This window comes from Coturnix japonica, chromosome Z, assembly GCF_054131305.1.
Source record: "Coturnix japonica strain WE chromosome Z, WE-NBRP24, whole genome shotgun sequence".
Taxonomy (NCBI): Eukaryota; Metazoa; Chordata; class Aves; order Galliformes; family Phasianidae; genus Coturnix; species Coturnix japonica.
The window spans coordinates 55,085,456-55,095,730 of record NC_140702.1 but is presented as its reverse complement, the minus strand read 5'-3'; positions in this window follow the sequence as shown (position 1 = coordinate 55,095,730).

Genomic DNA, 10,275 nt, shown 5'->3' with positions numbered 1-10,275 from the left:
TTCTCAGAAGGTGCTTAAGATATTCTTGGGTTCTCTCAAAAGCGAGGGCAACCTATCTCTCCCCATCTCTCCCTGAGGAAGTTGAGGCAATTAGACTCTAGGGAGACTGGAGTGCCATGGGCTGGATGACATAAATAGAACCAGAAAGATGTGTCCATTATTGCAGTAAGTCATGAAAATAGCCTATCTGTCTAAGCCTCATGCTGTTAGCCTTGCTTTCTGCCTCTACTGTCTGTTTTCTGAGAGAAATATCTCCTTTCATATAGTTCAGTGCAATCCGTATGTATTATCATCTTGCCCTGATACCTTTGAACTGGCACTGAAATAGAGACAGGAGAATATAATAAACCGTGCTGCAGGTACCAGAATATATGCTGTTGTCAATATATGTCGTTCAGTACAATTGAGCACCTCAGTATGACTGGAAGCCTGTTACTGGCATGCACAGAGTTTGTGTCTTTTTAAAGGCAGATAAACAGTAGGCTGCTCAGAATTTATAAACATGTTTTCTTCTTCCCAGTTGAAATAAAAGCTGGCCAGAATTCAGGCTCACAGAGACATCAGTTTCTGTCCCAAATAAGTCTTCAAGTTATGTTTTTACATGAATGTGATCAGGAGCAGAATTTAGATTATTGTTTATTTCAATTCTCTCTTTCCTGGTGGGAGTATATTAAAACTTTCAAGAGTCATTCTTTGTTCCAGTTTCTTGGTGTACCCATGGCAAGTTTATAATTTTTTATGTTTCATCCAATTGGAATGACAGTCACACAGTGTAGGATTTTTTCCCTTATTACACAAGCCTTCACTATGTACTCTGCAGAGAAATATCTGATCTTATATCAGGTGAGTAAAACTTTATGACTTAAAGTATATGTCCCAACATGTTTAGATTTATTCAAATCCCCCTTTTCCCATTCTGTTCTGGAATTCATGTACTCTGGCTTTGCCATTGCTCGTGACTTCCCTAAATTTTTCACGGGTCTTGCAAGGCTGGACTTTTTCAGCTTCCTGTTTGTACTGACGGATTTTGACAGATTAGGTTTTTGAAAATGAATATCCTTTGCATGCGTACAGCTCTTAAATATTTAATGTTCTTAGCTTAGGGTTTAAGTGACTTGCCTAAGGCAGTAGAAGGAGCTAGAGACAAAACTGGATTTGACACAAAGTGTTTCTGGCTCATTGAGTTGGGCTCACACCCCTGGACAAGGCTTTTCTTTCTAGAGAAGTAAAATTGTTCTTTTGGTATTGTAAAATAAGTCCAGAACTTCCAAAAATTGTGAGCATTTATTGGGATTTGACATGGATTTTCCCAGGTGGCGATAAGTAGTAACATTTTCCCCTGTCCAACACTGAGGTCTTATTTAATTTGCGTCTTTTCCTGAAGTCTTCCTTGTTTCACACAATGCAGGAAGACATAAAATTTGATTAATTTTGCTAAACAGTTGTTATTTTAATTAATATTAGTACTGGAAACACGTTCCTTATTCCTTCTCTGAATTTCTTTATCTTCTAATAAAACCTTCTCTCTGGTGTCTGTTAACTGAAGAGTAAGCGATTAAAGTTATATTATAGATTTACAGAATATGACCAGACTGACTTAATCTTTTCTTGGTAAAGCAGAACAACATTGTCTTCTACTTCCTCACTGTAACATAGATTTCCCAATTACGTATTCATTGTCATGTTTCTTTTTGGATTCTTCTGTGAAATATTCTTTTTTTTTTTTTTTTTAATTTATTTATTTTACAGAATTAGAAAATATACAGTGTATGTGAACAAACTCACAAAACGGGGATTATTCACTCAAAGGTATCTATACATCCTTGAAGAGAAAGTAATATTTCCAGGACAGAATTCATCGGGTAGATTTTGGAAGTCTTCCCTGAATGAATCACACCATGAAGGTGTGATTTCTCATTCATTAGTACAAGGAAACCCAAGCTGAATAACTCTGTATGGATGACTTGAGATAGGTGATGAGTTCTATTCAAAACTCCAGAAAACAGGCACAGCTGTTTCAGAGGAAATAATGTGACTACCTCTCTGCCATCTATTCCAACAAGTGATTTTCTTCTAAGATCGTGCAGTGTTTTGTTTTTTTTAAAAGTCATTCCTTACCAAATTGGAGTCTCCATCACTTTAAATATGACTTATGTTCTCTATTTATGATTTTCTATTTGGCTCCATACACAGTTTGCTAGCCCACTTCAGCCAAATAATTTAGAATTTATTTACATCAACTACAAGGTTACTTCTAATGTAATACCTCTAGTTTTACATAAGTTGCTCAAAAGTAATGCCTCACCTTTATTTCTATGGAAACTACAACGCATACAAAGAGCACAAAAACAGTGTTTGACAGTGCAAATTCTCAGCTACAGAATGCTGTTTTTCAGCATGGTCATTGCCATTAGCTATACATTTTGATCAGCAATGAACAAGAGCCTGCATGCTGCTCTCATAAAAATCTGCATCAGAGGACATGACCCACTCTTTTATAGAAGCTGTGACAAAACATTTTCCATTCAGTCCATCCATTGCTGACCCAAAAAGATGGAAGTCAGAAGGTCCCAAACCCAGACTATACGGTGAGTGTGGTAGGACAGACCATCCATAGTTAGCAGTGTGCTCCACAGTCTTCAAAGTGCTGTGGGGCTTCATGTTACTGTGTTGCAAGAGAAAGGTTTTCTTCTTTGGGGTAACTCTGGAAGTCTAAGACTTCAGTGTAGCTGTAGGAGTCTTAGACATATCATTCAATGTTAGTAATTTGTTCAGGTTCCAGGAAATCAAAATGGATTAACCCTTTCCTATCTGAAAAGACAGTGCACATCACTTTACCTTCTATGGGCTGCATCCCTAACTTTTTCTTCAGTGAAGAATTCTTATGTTGCCCCTCCATGGGCTGCTGTTTTTACTCCAGTCTGCAGCAGTGACACCAAGTCTCATGACTGGTAATTGAACTGTCATCTTTGAGCACTGATTCAATAGCGCCTGACAAACTTGCATTTAGTATTCTTTCTGTTCCCGTGTAAGCATTCATAGGACCTCCCTGGCACAAACTTTGCAATATTCCAGTGTTGCAACCATCAGTTCCAACACATTAAGGCTGATATTCAGCTCCATACTCAGTTCCCTGGTTGTAATCTGTTGATTCACAGAGATGAGTTGATAAAAACTGGTTTGACAGCTGTGCATGGCTGTGAAAAACATGGCTCTGCTTTCCTGTTCTGTCAGCGCTGCTGGAAGGTACCGTCCACTGCTTCACTGCACTCACATCCATGGTTTGGCCTCCATCAGTATTCCACAAGTATCAGTGAATGTCAGTGGGTGCCATTGTTTTTCTGCATGGGGGAATTAACTGACACACCTTTACTACGTATGCACTTCCATGTCAGACTGCTTCTCTGCTGCCATCTGTCATGGGCAAAATGTAATAGAATATTGGCTGAAAGGTTCCACCTCTACTGCCAACCACCAACATCCTCTTTGTGGGTCAAAATAATAAAAGGCATTACTTTAGGAGACATTAGTTTTAGAGTAGTCTAAGATTGGGGCATAAGATGTCTTCTCACAAATTGTAGTTCAGTCTTGTTCATCATAAAAGGCAACTGTTTCCCATACCCTTAACTTTCATTGTCTGCAGTGTGACTAACTCAGAGTCCTCATAGACTTTCAGTTAGTGCTTAAATTTTCCGGAACCATGTCCTGTAAGTCTGTCTCCCATCTGTGCTGAACTCTGTGCAGCTCACAGACATCTTTATTTTTGTAGAAGTTAAAATTTTCATAAACATTCTTCTCTGTTCTTTTGCCTTCCCTATTAATACTGTAGTTGGTCATTTTATAAAAGTCTATGCATCTGGAAAAGTTATATATCCTACATGTAAAAGCATAACCCTACCATTCCTAATAATATTGGAACTAATCTCTGAGCATGATTAAACAGAACACACCACGGAATTTTTCATACAGATTGGGAGACAGTTCAAAGCACTGTCAAAGTACAGCTACTTCTTCAAAAAAAGCAGATGGGAAATGTATATTCAGTTTCCACATGGATTGGAATGAGGAACCAAGCCATCCATGGACCAGCCCTAAGCTGGAGGCAGGATCAATAGCACTGCACTTCCAGGTATGTCTGTCTGATCAGCTTCTGCTTCCCCTATCTCTCTTCCATCTGTAGTGAGAGTGCTAAGAAGTCTGGTATTATTTACAGTGTGTTTGGTACACCTGTCACTGATTCAATGGAGATTTAATTCTAATGCAAGCCGGCACAGGTAGAGCGTAAACAGGAGAGAAACATTAAAACTGCCTCTTGGTGACAGACAGACTCCAAGTGAATTTGGAAAGCTGTCCTAACCCCAGCCTAAGACATAGGAACACACTGACAACATGCTGCTTAAGGAAGAAAGAAAAAGAGAAATCTGGTGTTTTATTTTCCTTTGTGGTCATAACACGAATGAACATTATGGTGCAGTTGTTAATCAACCTCAAAACTTGCTACGTGCAAGCCAGCATCACATCTTGTGAAGCTGACACACGGTTTCTCTGACCAAAGCCTTTGTAGAATCAAAAGCTCTCAACGTGGGAGATGGATATAAAAATGAGTTAGTCTTTTGGTCATTTGGGCAGTGAGGACTCCCTCTTTCCTCTTATTCCTCATTCCCTAGTTCCCCGGAGACTGCACAAATATATTCACTGTAGTGCTAATTTTGCATCTTTTGGCAGGATTTGGTATGATGCAGTCTACATTCCAGAAAAAGAAAAACACTGGTATTTATAATTGCAGTTTTGATGAGCTGTGTGGCAGCTAAAATCATTATGGGAGAAATCTGATCTCAGCTTCCAGACCACAGAAATAATGTGTCTACATTTAAGTAGGGAGGGGAACACTGATTCATATAAAATACAGCTTGAATCATACAAGAATGAATACTTCTTGAAGGATTACATTGTTAGGTTAATTAATCGCTTTTAGTATGCATTTTGATTTCCTGCGGGGCTAGGAAAATGTAGAAATTCTGTCCTAACCACAGTAATACTTGTCTTCACCATGTGAAGAGCCCACAGAAACACAAGAAATCTCCTTGAGAATCCTGATCCCACCAGACTTCAAGCCTTGTTCTCAGAGAGTAGAGGGCAGGTAACTTTCAGATAACTTTCAAAGTTTGTATGTGTATCAAAGCCAGCTGCAAAATAGACGATGTAAATCAGTAAAGTCTCACTGATTTAAACAGAGCTGTATCAACATTCACCAGCTGAGCATCTGGCTCCCCATCCCGACTCTTATCCCAAACATATGTTCACTAAATAGTTCACTGTATCTTTCTGACATTAATAAAGTTTTTCCTCTTACCCTGTCTCCCTCCACACTTTCTAAAGCAGCTCTCTGACATGTGTTTGTACTTTGCAAGTATCATTTCCATCTAATATCCATTATTTGTATTTTAACTATCATGCTTTTTTAAGAGTACATAAGAGCAATTTAGTTGAATTGGGGGAAAGGGACACAGAAGAGAGTGTTATTGCTTTTGACACTGATCTAGACCTGTAAGTTAAATTTTTGCTGTGCTTCCATGAAAAAAATAAAATAAAATAAATCTTTCTTTTTCCTCCACAGAATATATGAGTGTTTTCTTAAGATATATATAATTACAACCTAATACATTTATATTTACCATCCGCTAGACAGCAATAAGTATCTTTCTTTCAAAATGTCTTCACAGTTTTGAAACACACTTTTCCTCAGCTGGTCTTACCCCTGTGGAAGACTAACTCATCTCATTTCATACACTAGCTACAATACCCCCATTCTTAAGATCTGGATCCCAGAGCAGAGCTCTCACATTAATGTGAAGCATGTGGCTAAATCCCTTAAATGACTCTGAAAACTTCAACTATTTTTTTTTTTCCCCCCCCTTTTCTCTTCTGGCTCAGCTTCTACTGTTAATCAGAAAATATGTGTGTGGTTCTTTTTTACTTTATTTATTTATTTATTTTTAAAGTATTCTCCCAGAAAGCAAGGAATAACATGAAATCTAGCTGAGTGTTGTTCCTCTGATAGTGTTCAGAACTATTATTTTCCCCAAATATCACTGTTCACCCATAAGACTTGAACATGTAATCACATCTGCACTACTGCTCCACTGCTAACAGTCTATAAGCTAACCTGGGTAACGTTAGTTCAGTTGGGCTGACAAGCTTCAATATACCACTTTAACTGCATTGTAGGCACACCCACAGTGTGGGAGAGGAAACAGAAGTAAAGCAATATACCCAAGATTACAGAGGGAGCCCACTGCCAAGACAGAAAGGAACACCAGACTTGTGGCTTCAGGATCAGTGCCTTTTTTTCTCTTCCAGGAATCCGTAGGCTGTATTCTACCTTCCAAATTTCAAGCATAATAAGATATATTATTTTGAAATTTATGATATATTGTATTCTGATTCCTCTCATATTCTGCCCTTTATTTTTAAATCACATTTTGATTTGTGTTTTTATGCCTAGCTTCTTCTATTGTGAACTGAGGTCTCTGGATGCCTGCAGATTTTTTTTTTTTAATTATATGTATAGTCAAGAATAAAATTGTTTCCTGCTGATTTTTGTACTTGCTGGACCCGAGGCATTGGGGAACTACAGTAGTTTCAAGGAGTAAATATTCCTTTCTTTCATTTTCTACCCTGATTAGTGAATTAGACCCAGTGTTTATGTGCAATTAAAGAGGAAAAAAAAAGTGATAAAAAGAAAACTATCTATAGTGGCTCTTGGAGCTAATAAGAAGTAGTAAAGGGAATCATCCACAGAGATTGTTTTGGTGTGATGTAATTTTGCTGGTACTCAGGCACTATGCGGAGGATAACCTTGGAAATACTTAAATATAAAGTTTCAGTTGATTTCAAGAGAGATTGCGCATTAGGGTGGAATTTGGCCTTTCTAATTCACAGTGGTCTTGTGATCAGACTCAGGTTGATTTCAGCTCCAGCTATACACTCTCCCCCTCCAAAAGCTTACTGGCGTGATCCTTTCCAGGACTGCACAGGAGGGGCATTCATAATGCAGAGCAAGGCACTGTGGTGTGGTTTATTCCCACAGCTGCCATTGTCTACCTGAATGACCTCAAACAAGTTGCTTTACCTCCTGAGCTTTTCCATCTGTACGACACTTTCATATCTGGAGATGAGAAGTGACATATAAAAAGGAAGAATTACTATGAATGTGACTTAATGAAGTAATTTGTTTGCGATCAGTTGCTTGTATTGCACAGTATGCTTATATTCCCCCTTTACACTTCACAGCAGTATTTTCACTCTCATCAGTCCTAAGAACAGGGAGGACGTGACTGGAAAGATGACTCATACAATCCTCTGGGATACAGAAATGATATCAATTATGCCTGCTAATCCTCATTATACCTGTCTTAGCCTTCTGGGAAAGAAAACTCCTGTTTTAGTTGGTCTTTTCTTAAGCAGTGGGAATTTCCCCAGTAATGTTACTTAAATACCAGTTCTAAATAGCCATGCTAGTTCCCAAGACTGCCATTTGTTCTGAGGGTACAAACAGCACAGCACATGCATTTCTCTGGATCAAAGCAAAGAAATGCCTAAAGGTTTAGTTTACTGGCATTGCCTCAGTGGTTCTGACTACAGTTTCCTTAGGGGGTTGTACTTGCCACAGACAGACAGCTTGGAAGAGTGCAGGATGTGGAAATACGTAGTGCAAAGTAATGGTATTGCCATGCAACAGCAGACATCGTTACATTTATTTAGGGATGCTGGATCAGCATTGATTTGGGAGGAAGTGTTCAGCCATGTATCCACTTCCTATTTAACTCACTGTGTGACCAGCCAAGCACTGGAAGAGACTACACTAGCTGATGGATCTTATTGAAAAAGGATGTGTGGCTCAGCAACAAATAAGACCTTCATGAAATTATTTTATTTGGATTGCCTGCTAAATCTCAAAAATAGCTGATATTCCCAACTGCCTTTTTGGTTGCCGAGATAATATCCAATCTTGTTTAAAGCTGCTCTCGCTAGGAGAATGGTTTTTGTCTCATCCCACAGGAGAGCATTTCACAGTCTGATACACCTCATTCTCATGTCCATCCTTTTCTTTTCTTAGTATTTTGGTTGTCCTAAAACAATTCCTTTCCTATTAGACATCTAAATATTTATCTATGTGGTGTTTTTTTGTTTGTTTGATTTTCATTGAGCAAAATTGGACACTTAATGATACTTAATCTTACCACTAACATTAATTCTCTGCTTTTCTTTTTTATTTCTTTCTTAGAATTCTCCAGTGCATCATTTATTTCAGAAAATATATTCCTAAAATGTTTCGGAGGGCATGGCACACAGAGTGTTTGGAAAATGACTTTTGCAATCCTGCCCACTGAGGAAGCTACCCTTTCCTTTATAATTTGCAGATGATGGATTAGCCATTTGGATGCTGTATCCTGTTCCCAGTGCATGTCTAATTTTCTGTCCACTCTCACCTCTTGTCTTCTCTAAAATGACTATTTTCCAAACTCCTCCATCTGCCTTAATGTGTTTTCCTTCATCTTCACATGCCTGCTTAATGACTGGACCTTTGTTTCTTTTATCCTGTTCATTTTTCATATCTCCCTGGATTCACTAACACCATTATCTCTCCAATATTTTCATCACTTACTTCAATAATATCTGGGCTACTATTGGAGTTCTGCTAGACATAAATGCCAGTGATAACAAAATAAAACAATATCAATTTACTCATTAAAATGATATCTCTTAACTTTGAAAATGTGGAAAGTTTTACACTTCAAAAATCATTAACATCATTCTTTTTATTACAGTTAGGAACACTGGTGTCCGGGAATCAAATCCTTTGTGAAAATGGTTTGAAGCAGAGATATTTTCCTGATGAATGCTTTCTAACTTGGGAGTGGTTTTGTGAACATGCAACTCTTGTTAATCTTCTTGGGACACTTCTAAAGCTAAACGCAGTGTGGTCAGATTGTTGATAGATACGTCAATTACATTCATATTGAGAGACTTCAGCTTCTGGTTATTTCCAACATATCCAAAACTGAGGAATAGTTCTGAAGTCTCTGTTAAAAAGGTTTGGGGAAAAGATCACATTGCATGCAGCAGCTGTTTGTGTGGATTACCTAGTCTAGCCATTCTGTCAAGGCTAAAAAAAATACTGTCTGAATTGCAGGGAGAAAACAAGTCACTGAAATATCAGTGTCATGGAGTTATCTAGATCAATCTGTGCCCGTGACAAGGGGGAGCAGTATTAAATCTTTAATTACTCATGCTTTATATGATGCTATGATGTGGAATAGTGGTAACAAAATTATAAAACCATGACATTCCACTCCTTATTCTACATCACTACATCATGCTTAATATATATACATACATAATAAAAACACTAATTAAAATGCATTACACGCACAGGTCTGTATACATATATATACATAGAATTACTGACTGCATCCCCCAACATCAAATTCCCTTGTGGTACACAATGAACGTCCCCATCTTTCTGCATCACTCACCAAGTGGACCCAGGTCTCTAGGGAAGAACAGTTCCATGGAGAGGTTTGTCCTTTCCAGAGGCTGGAAGGACCCAAACTGCTCATCCTTACATGCTCTTTTACATGTACTACAGGGACCCTGTCTCCCTCTACAGTATGTAGGGGGCTGGATTGGCTAGGACTGTCACAATTGACTGATCGTCAAAAACTGACCAACCAAGTGGCTTCTGCCAAATGCTTCTCCCAGTGCTTAAATGTTCCACTACCCATTGCTTTCAACAACCCATTGTATCATTCAATTTTACCAGAAGCTGGTGCATGATAGGGGGTATGATAAATCCACTCAATGCCATGATCTTTGTCCCAAGTATTTATAAGGGAATTTTTGAAATGTGTCCCATTATCAAACTCAATTCTTTCTGGAGTGCCACGTCAGCATAGAACTTGTTTCTCAAGACCTAACATGGTGTTTTGGATGGTAGCATGGGGTACTGCATATGTTTCAATCCACCCAGTGGTTGCTTCCACCATGGTAAGAACATAAGGCTTACCATTGCAAGATCATGGCAAGGTGATATAATCAACCTGCGATGCCTCACTATATTTATACTTTTGCCATCTCTCTTCCCCCCAAAGAGGTTTCATCTTCTTGGCTTGTTGAACTATGGCACATGTTTCACAGTCATGTGAAAAACAAACCTGTGCAATAGCATCCATAGTTAAGTCCACCCCTTGGTCTCTAGCCCACTCACACATT